This window comes from Chenopodium album, chromosome 1 (genome assembly GCF_948465745.1).
Source record: "Chenopodium album chromosome 1, dcCheAlbu1.1, whole genome shotgun sequence".
NCBI classification, from domain to species: domain Eukaryota; kingdom Viridiplantae; phylum Streptophyta; class Magnoliopsida; order Caryophyllales; family Amaranthaceae; genus Chenopodium; species Chenopodium album.
In genome coordinates, this window is record NC_137834.1 from 27,768,609 (window position 1) to 27,788,223 (window position 19,615).

Below are 19,615 nucleotides of genomic sequence, written 5' to 3' on the forward strand. Positions count from 1 at the left end.
GCCGCCTGTTTTCTTTTCCTTGCATTTTTATTTCTTTATTCTTCATTTAAAATCTGGCTCAACACTCGACTTCGTCCGTTTCTCCTCATGAGGTCGGCCGTTCGCCTGGGACTGAGGAGTCTAGAGTGGACGGAGACGAGTTGTCTCCTTCATGGAGTGGGTCCATTTCTAGTGCATACCAACTCACATCCACCCATTCTTCTCTGTCCCTGAAGTCGAACATGGCACGGACGATGCAGACGCACGATCTTCATGCGGCCAGAAATCCAGACGGAAGTCTGGTGAACCCTAGGCCTCCATATGACCCTAATAACTTAGAGACCCCTTCTTCCACTCCTACGACCGCTTCCACGGGCACTCACTGCTCGGCCGTGGAAGTAACTTCTTCTTTCGAGGAGCGCCAAAGAACTCAAGGCGCTTCTACTACGGGGGGAACGTCAGGGCGAACTCCGGGGTTGAGGTTCCCCCAATATGCCAACTCGGTCATGGATGGGGCCGAGTTGCTACTCTGTGAAGGACCTCCTTCCTCTTCTCTGGCGGACGTTGATACGTCCGTCCCCACCCCCTCAGAACTCTATCTCCGATGTGGCAGGTCGGATAGACCAAGAACGAGGGTCTCAATTAATGAACCGTCCGACTTGCCCCATCGCAGAGCCCCTCCTACTGGGACTCAGGCGGCCGATGCCAAAGATAAAGGCAAAAGGCCCCTAGAAGATATTATCTCTCCCCGAGGCGGCCATAGCTCTAGGAGCCGCAGCTCAGCGGAGGCAGCCGATCTGGACAGAGTGTTGTCTTTCGAGTTTGGGAGCGCTCCTCAACAAGAGGAGGATAAGGCTGAGAATGCGGCCGAGGGTAAAGCGGCGACCGCTGAGGGCGAAGAGGCGGCCGAGGAGGATGTTGCCAATATTGACAACTTCAAGGATCCGTTCGCCTGTACGGTGGGTAGCACAGCCTTGGGCTACCTAAACTAAAAATTTGAGGAATACAAGGCATTCCTCCACCTTGGGGAGGGATTCGAGATCTAGCCTCCAAGGAAGTCTCGCGCCTTGGCCGCTTGGGAAGAAGAGAGGCTGCGCCAAAGATCCTTTAGCGTCTACAGGGCGGCCTTAGACGTCGGACTGCGCTTCCCCCTCCATCCTTTCGTCCGCACTATCTTGGACGAATATGACATAGCCCTCTTCCAGCTGATGCCAAACAGCTGGTTGAACATTTTTGGGTACTTAGTGACGTGCATCTGCAAAGGCTTCAAGCTAGACTTTACAGTTTTCTGTGAGATGCACTCACTAACTAAGCTAGACGCGGATACGAATGGCTGGTTCATTCTGAGCTCCACCAGAGACTAGATGATGGTGGTGGACCGCGTCTCGAAATGGCATGACTGGAAGCACCGATTCTACCGCATCAAGACCAAAGATGTTGAATTTAACTTGCGGATGAATCGGTTCAATGCTGAGCCAATTCAGCTTGGACGCGGGGACCTCAAGCCTGATAAGCCACCCGTCCACCCCAGCCAGGTGTACCAGCTTGATTATTTCAAAGTCAAGCGGGTGAAGAGGAACGGCAAAACTGAGCGCGTTCCAAGTAACTGGGTCCCTTTATCCAGCTGGCTGCGAGATCCCACATTTATGTCCGCCTATGGCCTGTACAAGAACCTGCCCCAAGGTGGACGCATGGACACATATTCTTACTCATACGTAGATTATTTGAGTTTAAAGAATTTTCTAACACTTTTCCCTTTTCTTTTTCAGCTGAGGCGTACAAGATGCTTGACTCAGAGCAAAAAAGGGGAGGTAAACATGGCAGAGATTGACTTGGCTCGCTACAAGGCTCACCAGAAGTTGTACAAGCAATCTAAAGGAGTAAGTATACCTATCTCCATTTCTTCTTTTCGTCCGTGTATGCATTACGGAAGAGATCTTCTTCCTAACTTGACACGGCCAATCAATTATATTATCTTGCTCTCTTTTCACTAACTTTTGCCTCTACAGCTGTCAAATCCGACCCCTAGGTCCAAACGGAAGCAGTCGTCCCCTGCATCCAAAACGGACAAGGACGATAGGGCGTCCAAACAAAGGAAGACGGTCGCGCCCAAGATCACTTCCACTTCTGCGGCCAAGACCACGTCGCGGACTGCCTCTAAGCAGTCCAAAGGAGAACAACCCCGGCTGAGTGATATCGGGGCCTCCAAGTCCATAGATTCGGCCTCCATGCCGGGTCATGACAGGTCCGAGAAATCGGACGATAGGGGTAAGTCGACCCCGGCAAAACCGACCGGGCCAGAAGTGACTCCACCCGTACAAAGAGTCAACGAATCTGATTGGCTTGAAGCCTCTCAGTCGGCCGGTGGTCAGTCTGGCCGGACGGGGGAGGAGGGTGACGAGCCTGCGCCGCCCCCGCTATTCACTTTCAACCTTCCTACCCCTCCAAGATTCTCTGACGGTCAGTCCGAGTAATTTTGAATTCTCTACTTCATTTTTTTTTACTGAACTTAACTTAAACTCTTCGCATCCGCGTGTAGATATTACAAAGGAGCTACAGATGAAGCTGCCTGGCCAGTCCCTTACTGGGGCGGACAGGAAGGCCATGCGGGAGGCTATGGCTCGAGCCGTCCCTGCTGAGCAGCGAGACAAGCTGCGGGGAATACATGAGGGCTTCCTCGGCCCCATGATCAATTGCAGTGCTGAGGTAACTTTTTCAACCCTCAAACTGAGGGCCTTTCTTTGTTCTCTGACCCACTAACCTGTTTTTCTTGTGCGCAACTTTTCTTGCGGCTGACTGCCTTCCTTGAATGGAAGGAAAAAGAAAACGAAAAGCTGAAGCGCGCCTGGGAAAAGGTTCAGAAGGCCCAGGATGCTGTTACTGGGGAAACGGCTGTCCAGCGCCGATATTTTGATACCCAGATCAATGCGCTGTCCGACAAGGCAGCGCGGCAGGCGGAGGATCTGGTGAAACTGGGTAAGGCCCTCGAACAAGAGGCCTTAGCCAGGGACACTATGAGGCAGGAGAGGGATCAGGCCCTCTTGGACAGCCAGCGCTGGAAGGAAGGGTTTGAGGCTTTAGAGAAGCTCAGAAGTGAGGTGTCCTTGGCCCAGAAACATTTGAAAGAGTCCCTGGACGAGGCGGACGCACTTAGGGCCGAGGTAGAGACTTTGAAGAAGTCTATTGAGAACTTGACTCTCCAGCTGAAGACGCCTCGGGCCCCTAGCGCAGACGCGGTCGTCCGTATTGAGCAGAACGCTGAGGACAGGCTAAAGAGCCACTTCTTCGAGGCGTTTGAGCTCATGGTGGACGAAGGGGAGGCTGCCTATTTTCAAGAGCGCTTCACTAAACGCCTCAACTTCGTCTGCCTCAGGGAAGAAGCTAAGAAGGCTGGTTAGCCTTCTCCAGAGCTGGACGCCACACCAACAACCTCAGAGGATGAGGAAAATGAAGTAGTGGCGGCCGGCAATGATGGTGAAGTGGAGAGCAAAGAGGTGCTAGCTGAGGACGCTTCTCCTGCCGCTTCTCAGGATCCCATCCCAGTCCATGATCCAGCTTCGACCCTAGCCGCCCCCTGACTTTCAGCTATTTCCGCCTTCAAGTTCTATTTATGTATATTTTTTTTTTGACTTTTTCTGCCGCCTTTTTGAGCGGTTTTATGTAAGATACTTTACCGCCTTTTGAGCGGTCTTTTTATTAATTCAGCTTTTAGATTTTGCTTCATACTTTGCAAATTTTACACTTAACAAGTTTTTGCTTTTTCGTACGCGTACTTTTTCACGCTTTTGTATCCTCGTACAATTAGGGGGGGGGGGGTATGCCCCTTTATTCGGCGTTCGCCTAGTCCATATTTTAGGTCATTTGATTGACTTGGTAGAATTTATACCTTAGGTGGTATGACTACTAGCAAGTCAATGAAATCATAGTAATGATTGCCCTTGGACTAGGTGGTACGCCGAATCAACACATTATTTGGCCGTTCAATTGACTTTATGTGAGTTTGTCCGTTGAAATTATCGTTCGGACGCGCTCAGAAAATTTCAAGTATAATCTCAACTTAAAATTTTTAAGTTTGGCTGGGCTGGAATGCCTAGGTACGCCCTTGCCCCATTAGATAGGTTTCATAGGGTACCTTACCTTTTCCATCCGCCTCAGTGAGGGACGGACGTATACATGCGACTTAGGGTCAAGTTGCCCATTTTTATTTTATTTAATTTACTTTATTCTGCGACCGAGTTGCTGTGCTGCAAGCAACCTACTCGCAAATTTCACGCGGCATATCTGTGTAGGTTATGACCGTGCAAATAAGCATAAATTAAATGGAAAATAATATAACAATGTTTGACTTTTCATTAATTTGTCAAAATTACATTGTTGTGGTCGTACGGCTTACATTGCTCAATTACTTAAACTTAAACATAATATTTCTTCAAATTGTCAGTGTTCCATGTACGCAGAATGGGTCGGCCGTTCATGGCTTCAAGACGGCAAGTCCCATCTCGGACTTCTTCCCTGACTCAATACGGCCCTTCCCAATTTGGGGTCAGCTTCCCATCCTCATTTGCTCGTCCTACAGCCTCCATCTTCCTTAGGACCAGATCTCCCAATTTTATCGGCCGCTTTGACACTCGGCGATTGTACGCCCTTGTCATCCGTAGACGATAGATTTCGTGTCTAAGGGTGGGCTCATACATTTCAATTGGGAGGACAGCCTCGGCACCATAGACCAAGAAGAATGGAGTTTCTCCTGTGGAACTCTTGGTCGTGGTTCGTATGGACCATATCACATTAACCAACTCATCAGCCCATAAGCCGCCTGCCCTTTCAAGCTTGCGCTTAATTCCATTGGAGATCAACTTGTTGTATGCCTCTACCTGACCATTGGCTTGGGGTCGGCCAACCGAAGCAAAGCAATGAGCTATGCCTTGGTCCTCCAACCATTCTTTGAGTTGAGGTGTTTCGTATGGACCATTGTCGAACACCATAGACTGAGGAACGCCAAAGCGTGTAATGATACTCTTCCATATGAAAGCTGAAACATCCGTCCACTTGATGCCCCTGACAGCCTCGGCCTCTACCCACTTTGTGAAGTAGTCTACTGCTACAAACACATACAGCCTTTGGCCGGACGCTGGTGTGTACGGTCCTAAAATGTCCATCCCCTATTTGGAAAAGGGGAGCAGACTACTAATGGCCGAAAGATTGTTGGCGGGTCGGTGGATCAAGGTTGCAAACCTCTGGCACTTGTCACACTTCTTTACCATTTCCATGGCGTCCGACTTTAAGCTCGGCCAGTAGTAGCCCAGACGGGCAGCCTTTTCAGCCAAAGCCCGTCCTCCAATGTGAGAGCCGCACTACCCCTGGTGAAGATCGTCCAAGACATCATGTCCTCTCTCAGGAGTGATACACTTCAGGTACGGCTTCACAAATGCCTTTTTGAACAACTCTCCTTGCTTAATTTCAAACTAGGCCGCTCTCTTTTTCATCGTCCAGCTCTCTTTAGGGTCGGCCGGGAGTAATCCATCCTTTAGGTAAGATATGATCCCGTCCATCCAAGTGGAGCTTCTATCAATGATATGCACTAGCTCAGCATCAATACTCCTCTTTTCTTTTACTTCCCAAAATACCGACATGGGAGTATCACATGATGCTGAGGATGCTAACTTAGAGAGTGCGTCCGCCTGATGATTGGACGAACGAGGAACTTGTTGTAGAGTAAAATGATCTAGACTCTTAGCCTCCTCTTTTACAATCTTCAAGTATTTCATCATAGCCGGCTCCCTCGCCTTGAAGTCTCCATTCACCTGGCCGACTACAAGTAGGGAGTCCGAGCATACATCAATTTTTGTCGCTCCTGCCGCCTTACACATTCTAAGGCCGGCCAGGAGGGCTTTGTACTCGGCCTCATTATTAGAGGCTTGAAACTGGAATCTCAGAGCGTACTCAAACTTATCTCCCTCAGGAGACTGACATATGACACCTGCACCACAACCGGTAGTTGTTGCACTACCATCCACGAACACTTTCTAGATTTGGTCTCCGGCCGGCTGAAGATCCGGCTGAGTCATTTCAGCCAAAAAATCAGCAAAGGCTTGTCCCTCTATTGCTCTTCTTGGCTCAAATGCAATGTCAAAGCCTCTCATTTCCAAAGCCCATTTAAGCATGCGGCCACTTGCCTCTAGAGTTGTAAATGGCTTCTTCAAAGGTTGGTCTGTGTAGACCACAATTGAGTGTGCCAAGAAGTATGGCCGCAACTTTTTCGATGCCATGTATAATGCCAAGCCAAATTTTTCAATAGGGGGATATCTTAGCTCGGCGTTATGAAGTAAATGGCTGATAAAGTAGACAGGGATCTGGTGGTCGTCCCGTTCAGCAAGTAGGACGGCACTTAGAGAGTGTTCCGAGATGGCAAGATGGATAAATAGCTTCTAATTCTTAAGTGGACTGACAAGCCGAGGCAATGTATGAAGGTGGCCTTTTAGATGTACGAATGCTTCCTCGACCTCCTCTGTCCACTCAAACATGGCTTTCTTTTTTATAGTTTGAAAGAAATAACGGCACTTATCCCCTGATCTTAACAGAAATCTACCAAGTGTTGCTAAACATCCGGTCAATCTTTGTACTTCTTTAATTGTCCTTGGTGACTTCATGTCCATGACAACTTGGATTTTTTCAGGGTTGGCCTCAATTCCACGTTGATCAATTAAAAATCCGAGAAATTTACCGGACTCAACACCAAAGACACATTTCTTTGGATTTAACATCATCTTATGCCGCCTGAGTTCGGTGAAAGTTTCTCGTAGGTCCTTCAAATGGTCGGCCGGTTCTTTTGACTTGACAATCATGTCATCAATGTACGCCTCCATATTTCGGCCGAGCTGATCTCTAAAGACTGTATTAACGAGTCGTTGAAAGGTAGATCGATCATTCTTAAGGCCGAATGGCATAACTTTGTAACAGTACAACCCCTGCTCAGTTACGAATGCTGTTTTCTCTTGATCTTCTTCCCATAATGGAATTTGATGGAATCCGGAGTATGCGTCCATAAAACTCATCAGGGCATGCCCGGCCGTCGAATCAACCAGGCGGTCGATTTTGGGCAAGGGAAAGCTATCCTTAGGGCATGCCTTGTTCAGGTCGGTGTAATCCACACACATTCTCCAAGTTCCATTCGGCTTCTTCACAAGGACCACATTGGCCACCTATTCTAGGTAATAATATTGCCGAATGAAACCGGCGTCCAGAAGCTTTTTTACTTCAGCTGCGGCCGCCTGATTCCTCTCTTCTCCATGATTCCTTTTCTTCTAGCGGACAGGTTTAATGGCTAGGTTTACAGTCAACTTATGCACGGCCAGGTCAGGGCTTATACTTGGCATCTCACCAACATCAAATGCAAATACATCTTTGAACTCTCTCAACAATTGAATTAACTCATCCCCAAGCACACCCAAAGCTATAGTGCCCACACTAACCGTCCGACCTGGTTGATCGGGGTTGAGCAATATATTTTGGTGACTGCCGACCAGCTGGGGTCGTAACTCTTCTAGCCGACCGACAGTCATTAGCTGCTATGCTTGCTCAATCTTGGCCACCTTACGCTTCTGGCCGACCTGGTGTGTTGGGAGTGATATTCCTTCTTCTTTTGGCTCGGACGACTTTGGTCTGCGCGCTGTAGGCTTAACCGCCAACTGATTACATTCCTTTGCCATCTTCTGACTTCCTTGGATTGTACCTATTTTCCCGTCCGTCCTCTGAAACTTTAGCAGCATTAGGTGAGGCACAATGACTGCTTTTGCTGCATTCAGTGTAGGACGGCCGAGTATGACATTATATCCAGTCAGCTCTTTCACAACCAAGAAGCGGACAACCATATCTCTTCCTTCCCCTTTTTGCCCAAATCGGACGGGTAAATCTATCCGGCCCACCGGGTGGATGACATTCCCCCCAAATCCGACCAACGGGTGAGTGATGTCCTGGAGAGCATCCTCTGGGAAGCTTAGGTTCTTTAAGGCGGCCAGGATGATGATATCAGCCGCGCTACCCGTGTCAATTAATATTCGTCCGACCTTCAAATTGGCTATCTTCATAATGAATACCATGGGATCATTGTGTAAGGCTTTGACCTCCCCCCGATCGGCCTCATTGATGATTACTTCGGGGAAGGGTTCGGCCTTTACTGAGTCCATTTGCATCACCTTTCCCAAATTCCGGGCGTCATGCTTGATCCCCTTCATAGTGGGGCCGCCTGAGGCACTGATATCACGGCCACAAAGCCTGAATCAGTGCTGTTCCCATCATCTTCCTTATCCTTATTCTTATCATTCTTCTATCTTTGCTCGGACGTGTTGTTTGTCCGTGTGTAAGTGAATTTGGACTTCATCACATACGAATTCAGCATGCCCTTCTCGGCTAGCTTGTCAAGCAATCTCTTCAAGTTGATACAATCGTTTGTGTCATGTCCCACGTCCTTGTGGTAATGACAGTACTTGTTCTTATTCCTATACTGAGTCGGGCCTCTCAGCGGCTGTGGCTTCTCAAATTCAAACTTATCCTTGATTTCCATCAAGATAGAATAACAATCCTTGTTGAATTCATACTGAGGCTCGTACGCCTTGACCTTCTTGGACTTCTGTGGCTGGGCATCAGCCACCCAGACTTCCTTTCTCTTTTTTCCTTCTTTCTTTTTGCCGGCCGAGTCTTGCTGAGAAGGTTTTTTCTCAGCCCCCTTGCCCGGCGCTTCTGATTTCGTGAGCGAACAAAAGTCCGCCGCTTCAATATAAGCTTCGGCTTCTCGCAGGACACCTGCGTATGTCCGAATCTTTTTCCTTACCAGGTCAAATTTAAAACCATTGTGCCTTAATCCCCGAAGAAATTCAGAGTAAGCCATTTCGTCCAGCAGATTATGAATTTGGGCTTTTTCTTGGTTAAATCGTTGGACATACGAGCGTAGGCCCTCATTCTTTCCTTGGACGATTGTCGCCAAGTTAAGGATAGTCTTTCGAGGCGGTATGTTGTATGAAAAATTTCCCACAAACAGCAAACTAAGAGTAGTAAAACAATTGATACATCCGGCCGGCAAACTGTTGAACCAATCCTGCGCCACACCTTTCAGAGTAGCCGGAAAGCATTTGCACCAAGTAGCATCATCTACGCTTTGCAAGTACATCAGATTCCTGTACGAGGTGATGTGTTCCTCTGGGTTGCCCGTGCCATCATAGGCTCCCACAAGTACACTCTTCACCTTTGGCGGCTGAGGGGCATTTAAAATATCTTGCGAAAACGGGGGCGGCTTATCTCCCAGAGTAAGTAGGCGCATCTGCCAATCGATGGGTTGTGGCTGCACGGACGGTCCAGCCAGGTAAGGAGCCTGTCCGTACACCTGCCCTTATGGCCCATATTGTCCGTATGCCTGGGGGTTCGGCTGCATCAAGCCATTGAACCCCTGAGGGGGTTGATATTGTAGTGATTGGGCTGGAATAGGAGTTGGAGTATGGAAGACTGGAATAGGAGTTGGGGTGCGGACCGCCTGACTTCTGCTGGAGATGGCCGTGTTGGTATGCTGGGAAAGAGAATGATGTGAAAAATCATCCGGCATAGTTGGGGTTGAGGCCGTGTCCGAGTAGGCGGCGCGCTCCCGCTGCTTATGTCGAAGGTAATCTCTTGCGTCCATCCATCGTCAGGACGGCACAGGCTCCTCTCTTCGAGGCTGCCTACCCCTCCCCCCAGCCGATTGTGTTTTCGCCAGCAAATTAGAGAAATTAGTCCGTGGTACCCTCGGGGACCTTCCAGTCGGCCTTCGAAAGGGAGTGTTTCCAGCATCCGTTGCATGGACTGCTTTGCTGTGTGTCTTCTTTGGAGCCCTCTGTTCCTCTCTCCGGGGCGGCTGCCTAGAGGTAGAGGCTCCATTGTTTTCAATCTCCTTCCTGAGTTTGTTAAGCGCGGCCTTAAGAGAGGCTGCAGTAACAGGAGGGTCATCAGCTTCTTGAAATGTGGCTATCAGCGGATCGCTAGTACGGATTGTAGGGATTAAATCCTCTACATGTCCATCCTCGCCTGGATTAGGTGTCTGACTGTCTATCGCCATAACGTACGAGTATCCCCACAGACGGCGCCAAATGTTTCGGGTGTTTTTTGGATTCCCTGGGATACTGGTCACGCTCTTCTGGCAACGAGACGATCCAACCTGCAAAACAACGAATATTCCGGTAAACGGAATATTCGCTTCCGACGATCAAGTTAGTGATCAGAACGGAAAAGGCTAGAGAGAGAAAGTAGAGAGAAGTTGGAGCTATTTAATGCTCTGTTGTTTGTAAATGTCTTAATCCACCCCTCCCATCATAAATGATTCGGATAATTATAGGGGTGGGTGTAGACACCCATTTTTGTCTCCCCAAAACCAAACCCAATGATGAGTGCCTTTCACGTCGAATCATAATCGAATGAAGCGAAAGTGTGGAAAGTCTAGTGTTGCGGATAGTTTTAATTTCTTTTCTCTTCTCTCTGTTTTTGAAAACTTATTTTAAGAAAACAGCCAATCCAGTTTGGTTGGTCCATGATATGGGTCCAATAGTAGTGTAGTTGGATGGGGCTTGCAAAGACCTTTCCAACAATATACTATAAGCCCAATTCCGATGAATATTGAGGAAGTTATGGCCAATTTACTAAACTGGGCCCGGTTTGAGCTTTATATACGGCCCAATGATCTTAGGGAGGGCCTAATATGAATTATCATTCCTAATGCAATTAGGAATGGTTTTAGTCTTCTAGATTCTTCTAGAAGGTTCTTTTCATACCTAATTCAATTAGCATTGATAAATTGACTTTTGTTGACTTTTCAGAGTTTTAATCAAAATCAAATAGCATTTTTGAGGAAATTATATGATTTTATCTTCCAGTACGGCAAATTTATCTGATTTTCGAAGACGCGTTAAAATCAGGCTTGGCGCCTAACCCCAGGCCTTGGCGCCTGGAACCAGGCCTGGCGCCTGGCGCTAGCCATTAGGCGCTAGTGTTGGTACCTGGCGCCAGTTAGCCAAGGGTGGCGCCAACTCTGTTTTTTTGTGCGTCAGACTCTGTTTTGTTTAATTTATCTTTTTGGCTGATTTTTTCTATAAATAACGTATTAAAAACTCCGTATTCATTAACCAATTCTCACGAATTCTCACCTACAATCAGTTTTCAATTCTCTCTCATTCTCTTCAATTCTTATTCTTTCATTCACCAATTCTCATCAAGTTTTCCTTAATCATTCATCAACTTTTTCTTTCTTTTCTAAACTAGTCTTTTACATACAAAATTCCGCATTCACAAGATCTAGATACACCTAGTCATATTCGAAGTTGCCTTCGCCCTAGACGTGAAAGGTTTAATTTCTGAGGGTTTGGTCCCAAATCTCTCTTTCAATTATTTAATTTAATTGTTTGTTTATTATTTTCCTTGAAGTTACTAACGTTTGTATTTTGTAATTAGAAAGAGGTACGAGGCATCAAAGTAAGTACTTTAATGATTTTAATTGATGTTATGATGTAGAAATCATGTTTTAATTGTTATTATGATATTTCTAGTATCATGTCTAGGGTAATTTTAATATTAAATATGATTGTTACGTTGCTTCCTATGTTCTTCCTAATATTTATGATTGTTAGTATCATGTTAGGGTTAAAGATTTGATTTTTATTGCTTAGTGACATGCTAGGATTTGTTATTAATCTTGTTAGTCTCATGCCTAGGATCTTGCTATTATTATTATGCTTTAATATTAACATGAACATGATTATGATTATAATTGTTATAATTTATGATGATTATGAATATTATTATTGTTATTTTGATGATGATTATTTTATTTATGATTATTATTGTTTTGATTATGACTATAATTTTATAATGATGATTATTATAATTGTTATAATTATTATTATGATTATAAATATTATCATGATTATAATTAATTTGTTATGTTGCTTGATATTTATTATTTATTGCTTGATCACACCTCTTATGCATGTTAAAGGGAATTGGTACTTGTAATCATGCTTAATAAGATAATTAATAATCTTGTAAGGGTTAATCTCGATTATATTTCAAGTGATCGCCAATAATAGATTTATTTGTGCATTAATATTCAACCAACATAGATAAACAGGTTTAGGGTTAATCCTATTGATTGTATGTTAATCAGAAAGCGCACATGAATACGATCAGAATAAAGTAGAGGCCTATTATTAGGGCAGGTTCAATCTCTTTTAGGTTGGATTTGTACTTTCATCCCTGAACCCTTATTTGGTTCTAGACCTTATGGAGTTGACGATCTCTTGGATCGTTAAGGGGTGTAACCTTCACCTCGTGAATGGTTTACAATTTCCTAAAAAACTTGTTGGCGACTCTTTTGCTCTATCTTCTTCCCTTTTGGACGCCACCGTACTTTACTGTATGATCACAATGGGGTTCAAGCTAGGGGATTAATTAATTAATTAATTAATTAATTAATTTGAGCTAATAAATAAACATAAAATCGAGTCATAGTTCCTTTAAGTCAACCCGGATTTCATTCCCGTATACTGCACAAACGTCAACTTGTTTTGGTCATAGCCGAAGTTCTAGGAAGAACTACGAGTCGTACAACCTATGGATCTGTAGCCCCGAGTTTTATCTTTAATTTGGTGTTGGTTTCATCCAAATAAGAGTCATACATAAAAAGTAATGACTAAAATACCACAGCCTGTCCAGTTTAATGCATATACGTGAAGTCTTAACTTAGTCTTTGTTCGAGTCTAATCACATAGTCTAGCCACATGGTCATGACACGAGTCTCAACATGTCACCTACACTCACTAGTCTTAGCACACACTTTGAGTATATGTCACCTTGACCATGTCTTAGGTTCATGCATGAGTCGATCTTTCCGTCATTTGAGTTGGGGGGTACATTCTATTCCTAATTCTTTATATCCCTCCATCTAAATCTTCTTCACATTCTATTCCCATGTTTCTTCTTCCATCCATTGCATGTTCAATAAAGTTTGATTCAAATAATTAACAATAAGTATCCCCAAATTCCTTTTCCACAGTACTTGGTCAAGGAGAGAAGGGCGATTAATCAAGGACAACCTCTTTATTCAAGTCTCGCTTTTTGATAAACCGATTCGTCAAAAGAGGAAGGCTAAGAAGATAATGGCAACTCAAGAAGAAGTCAATGATCTTAAGAACCAATTGGCTACCATGGCTGAGACACTGAAGCTTCTCGCACTCAAGATCGATGACCCCGTGAAGCAACAAAAGATGGACCTCATGCAAGAGAGCCTAAGCAAGTTGTCTAGCGATTACAAGTTTCAAGAGCTTACATCACAAGGGGTCTCGGTGGACAAAGATCTTCTTTCGCAGAAGTTCAATGCCAACGACATCCCAAAATTCAAGGCAACGGATAATCCTTACTTTCATCTAAGAGCTTTCGAAACTATAATGAGCATTAAGAGTATCGATAAAAAGGTTTTCCCCTCTCTGTTCTCACTATCTCTTGAAACCGTTTGCCAACAATGGTACTTCTCCCTTGACAAGGAGAAAACCTCTACCTGCGAATTGATAGTAAACGCTTTCATTGATAGGTACAAGTGTAATATTCAAGTTGAAACCGATCATAGACAACTTGAGATGCTAAGACAAAAGGAGAATGAAGGTTTTACTTCTTTCTTTAATAAATGGAGGGAAACTTCCGCCAAGATGATTGAGGTCCCCACCGAAAAGGAGTCTGTGAGGATGTTTATCAAGAATCTTCAAGAGAAGTATTCGAAGCATTTGAAATATCAACACAATTAGAATACTTTTAAGGCCGTTTATGACATCGGAATTGAAATCGAAGATGACCTCGCAAAACAAAAAGCTACTAACAATAGTAACCACGGTGGCTGGAAAGGAAAGAAAAACGACAATCCTTCTTCTTCCGAAAACGCCCACTCTAGTAATAATGTTAGTACCTTTGACCATAATGATGTCTTAGCCATTGACAATCAAGGATCTAAAAGGAAACCCAGGCGAGAGTTCACACCCATTGGAATGACCTACGATGCTGCTTTCGACCGTCTTTACGATCGAGGATTAATCAAACCTATTGGCCCTACCAAGGATCCGACACCACAAAATCGATCTTCGAGATGGAATCCAAATTCCTATTGCAAGTACCATCGAGGAAACGTTCATACCACTGATGAATGATACAGGTTTCAAAATCTCATTCAAGATCTCATAGAGGCAAACAAGATCCCATTGCCTCTAGCTAGCGAGAAGACTGGGTGATGATGACGCGAACAACACAAGAGAAAAGGCGAGCTTCAACGACAAGATTTCATGACCTCTTTTTTCTATTTCTTTTTCATTTTTTCCTTCCCCAATAAGTCTAGCATAGGCACCTTTTCTTTTCCCTTAGATTAATTTTGTAGATTCTTTCTTTTTCCTTAAATAAAATGAGCAATTTATTCTCTTACATATGTGTAGACACCCATTTGTGTCTCCCCAAAACCAAACCCAGTGATGAGTACCTTTCACGTTGAATCATAATCGAATGAAACGAAAGTGTGGAAAGGTCTAGTGTTGCGGAAAGTTTTATTTCTTTTTCTCTTCTTCCTGTTTTTGAAAACTTTATTTTAAGAAAACAGCCAATCCAGTTTGGTTGGTCCATGATATGGGTCCAATAGTGGTGTAGTTGGATGGGGCTTGCAAAGACCTTTCCAACGATATATTATAAGCCCAATTCCGATGAATATTGAGGAATTCATGGCCAATTTACTAAACTGGGCCCGGTTTGAGTTTTAAGTACGGCCTAATGATCTAGGGGAGGGCCTAATATAATTTATCATACCTAATGCAATTAGGAATGGTTTTTAGTCTTCTCGAACATTCTAGAAGGTTCGTATCATTCTTAATTCAATTAGGATTCTTCAGAGTTTTAATTAGATCAAATAGCATTTTCGACTGAAATTATATTATTTTATCTTCCAGTATGGGAAATTTATCAGATTTTCGAAAACGCGTTGAAAGCCGATTTGGCGGCCAACCCCAGGCCTTGGCGCCTTGAACCAGGATTGGCGCCAGACGCCAGCATTGGCGCCTGGCGCTAGCCACTGGACCTGGCGCCAATGAGCCAGGTCTGGCGCCAAAGTGGTTTTGTGGTCTTCAGACTCTGTTTTGATAAATTATCTTTTTTGGATGATTTTCTCTATAAATATCGTATCAAAAACTCTGTTTTGATGGACGGATTATCAATATTCATTCACCAAGAATCTTCAATTCTCTTCTTAAAATCATTCATTTTTTTCTTTTCTAAAACTTTGTTTTCTCGAATACAAAATTCCGCATTCGCAAGATCTAGAAACACCTAGCCATATTCGAAGTTGCCTTCGCCCTAGACGTAAAAGGTTTTAATTTCTGAGGGTTTGGTCCCAAATCTCTATTTCAATTATTTAGTTTAATTGTTTTGTTTATTATTTTCCTTGAAGTTACTAACGTGTGTATTTTGTTATTAGAAAGAGGTACGAGGCATCCAAGTAAGTACTTTAATTGATTTATTGATTATGATGTAGTAATCATGTTTATATTGTTATTATGATATTCCTAGTATCATGTCTAGGGTAACTTTAATATTAAATATGATTGCTATGATGCCTTTTATTCTCTTCCTAATATTTATGATTGTTAGTATCAAGTTAGGGCTAAAGATTTGATTTTTATTGCTTAGTGACATGCTAGGGTTTGTTATTAATCTTGTTAGTGTCATGCCTAGGATCTTGCTATTATTATTATGCTTTAATATTAACATGAATATTATTATGATTATAATTGTTATAATGATTATGAATATTATTATTTTGATGATTATTTTATTTATGATAATTATTTCAATTAATATTAATATGATGATTATTTTCTTTTATGATTATTATCATGATTATTTCAATTATAATTTATTTTTATGATGATGATTATTTATTATGTTGCTTGATGATTTATTTATTTATTGCTTGATCACACCTTTTTATGCATGTTTAAAGGGAACTTGGTACTTGTAATCACGCTTAATAAGATATTAATAATCTTGTTTAGGGTTAATTGTGATTATAATTTCAAGTGATCGCCAATAATAGTTTATTTGTGCATTAATATTCAACCAACATAGATTAAACAGGTTTAGGGTTATCTATTGATTGTATGTTAACAGAAAGCGCACATGAATACGAGCAGAATAAAGTAGAGGCCTATTATTAGGGCAGGTTCAATCTCTTTTAGGTTGGATTTGTACCTTCATCCCCGAACCCTTATTTGGTTCATGACCTTATGGAGTTGACGATCTCTTGGATCGTTAAGGGGTGTAACCTTCACCTCGTGAACGGTTTACAAGTTCCTTAAAAACTTGTTGGCGACTCTTTTGCTCTATCTTCTTCCCTTTTGGACGCCACCGTACTTTAGTGTATGATCACAGTGGGGTTCAAGCTAGTGGGATTTAAAGGCTTGAAATTATTCCCTACAGTTTTTGGCGACTCCACTGGGGAGGATTTCTATTTTAATTCCTGAATTTGTTTCGGCAATGATTTAGAATGAGTGGATGAGACTCGAAAAGTTCTAAGTATTTCATGTGCGTAATTTTGATTAACATTGTGGCATATGCATAAAAAGGTTCTCATTGGAAAGACCATCCGTAATGAGTCAAAAACATAAGGATTTCACACGTAGGAAATATGAGAAATGTCTTTCACAACTAGGACTGAAATAACACCGCACGAAACAGGATGATTTTATTGAGCACAGAAAGCTGCTGAGGCATGTGGGAAGTAGCGTCAGGGGCCAAAGCTTGGCGCCAAACTTTTAGCCGTAGCGCCAGACGCCAGAATTGGCGCCAGGCGCTACAGTTAAAAGTTGGCGCCATTATCTGTTTGCTGGCGCCAATTTCCCCCAATACCGAGCCAGAAATATGCGTTCTAATTTCGACCGGTTTTTCGTATTGTTTGCTCAATCCTACTTCCTGATTGAATTTTTGCTCACTTTTCTGAAACCCATATGTGTTCTACATATGGACATAACCCTCTGGGAATTCATGCTCTATCTACCTGATTGAACGCTCCTGGCAACAAAGGGTACATCTGAGAGGTTGAATTCACCAAACCATGGAAGTGAGTTTTTTCTAAAAAAAAAAACTCGCGGTGTCCTATCCACACGCATTAACCCTTCACGGTTAGGCTTCTACGCGGTGCATCTGGACAATTAACCATGGACCCTATTTGACTAAACCATATCCCGAACTTTAGAGAACTAGAGCCATGGTTAGATTGCGAACTCATTGCATCATATTGTGCCTACTTGACTAATTGTGCATTATTTGTTGTGCATATATATTCTATGCTCCTCTTAACCGTTTGTTGATTTGTGTTGAGATTATAATTAATGACTTAAAGAACTTTGCCTAATTAATTAATTAATTAATTAATTTGAGTCAATAAAGTTTTTTCTTCTTTTAATCGGAATCGACCTAGTACGACTTTAGGCATACCCCAGTTGACTAATAATGCCGAAAACAGTCCCAGACCGAGGCTCCAATATTGGTGCCAAAATCTGAGCTGTAGCGCCACTGTATGGTGTGTAGCGCCAGACATTTACTAAACAGTCTGGCGCCAATCACCATATTGTGACGCCAGTTCTGTCGCTTGGCCGACCGTTCGGATTATTTGTCGAGTCATCACCTACTGTCTATTTAGTCAGTTTTCTGTTTAAATTCGGTTAATTTTGCCGAAATAATGCTTAATTAAATTAATATTCGAGTCTTGGTCACATAGTCTAGCCACATGGTCATGACACGAGTCTTAACATGTCACCTACACTCACTAGTCTTAGCACACACTTTGAGTACACATCACCATGACCATGTCGTAGGTCCATGCATGAGTCGGTCTTTCCGTCATTTCAGTTGGGGGGTACATTCTATTCCTAATTCTTCATATCCCTCCATCTAAATCTTTCTTCACATTCTTCCATCTTTCTTCACCTCCTCCATCCATTGCATGTTGAATAAAGTTTGAGTCAAATAATTAACAATAAATATCCCCAAATTCCTTTCCCACAGTACTTGGTCGAGGAGAGAAGGGCGATTAATCAAGGACAACCGCTTTATTCAAGTCTCGCTTTTTGATAAACCGATTCGTCAAAAGAGGAAGGCTAAGAAGATAATGGCAACTCAAGAAGAAGTCAATGAGCTTAGGAACCAATTGGTTACCATGACTGAAACACTGAAACTACTCACCCTCAAAGTTGATGATCCCGTGAAGCAACAACGGATGGACCTCATGAAAGAAAGCTTGAGCAAGCTATCTAGTGACTACAAATTTCAGGGCATGAGTTCGCAAGGGGTCTTGCTGGACAAGGAACTTCTTCCGCATAAGTTCAACGCCACTGACGTCCCTAAATTCAAGGCAACAGATAACCCTTACTTCCATCTAAGAGCTTTTGAAACTATAATGAGCATTAAGGGTATCGATAAGAAGGTTTTCCCCTCTCTGTTCCCACTATCTCTTGAAACTGTTTGCCAACAATGGTTCTTCTCCCTTGACAAGGAGAAAACCTCTACCTGGGAATTGATAGTGAACGCTTTCGTCGGTAGGTACAAGTGCAATACCCAAGTTGAAACCGACCATAGACAACTTGAGATGCTAAGACAAAAAGAGAATGAAGGCTTTACTTCTTTCTTTAATAAGTGGAGGGAAACTTCCGCCAAGATGATCGAGGTCCCCACTAAAAAAGAATCTGTGAGGATGTTTATCAAGAATCTCCAAGAAAAGTATTCAAAGCACTTAAAATATCAACACAACTTGAATACTTTTAAGGCCGTCTATGACATAGGTATCGAGATCAAAGATGACCGCGCAAAGCAAAAAGCTACTAACAATAGCAACCACGGTGGCTGGAAAGGAAAGAAGAGCGACAATCCTTCTTCTTCCGAAAACGCCCACTCTAGTAATAATGTTAGTACCTTTGACCATAATGATGTCTTAGCCATGGACAATCAAGGATCTAAAAGGAAACCCAGGCGAGAGTTCACACCCATTGGAATGACCTACGATGCTGCTTTTGATCGTCTTTATGATCGAGGATTAATCAAACCTATTGGCCCTACCGAGGATCCAACACAAGAAAATCGATCTTCGAGATGGAATCCAAATTCCTATTGCAAGTACCATCGAGGAAACGGTCATACCACTGATGAATGCTACAGGTTTCAAAATCTCATTCAAGACCTCATAGAGGCAAACAAGATCCCATTGCCTCTAGCTAGCGAGAAGATTGGGTGATGATGAAGCGAATGACACAAGACAAGAGGCGAGCTGCAACGACAAGATTTCATGGCCTCTTTTTCTATTTCTTTTTTTCATCTTTTCTTTCCCCAATAAGTCTAGCATAGGCACCTTTCTTTTCCCTTAGATTAATTTTTGTAGATTCTTTATTTATTTTCTTTTAATAAAAATGAGCATTTAATTCCTTGCATATTATCATTTCATCACATTACATTGCATAAAAAAAAAAAAAAATCCATGTCGAATTAAGCACAAGGTATACCAATGATTTGAGGCACCCCTTGTAGCCACATCATATCTCCTTTC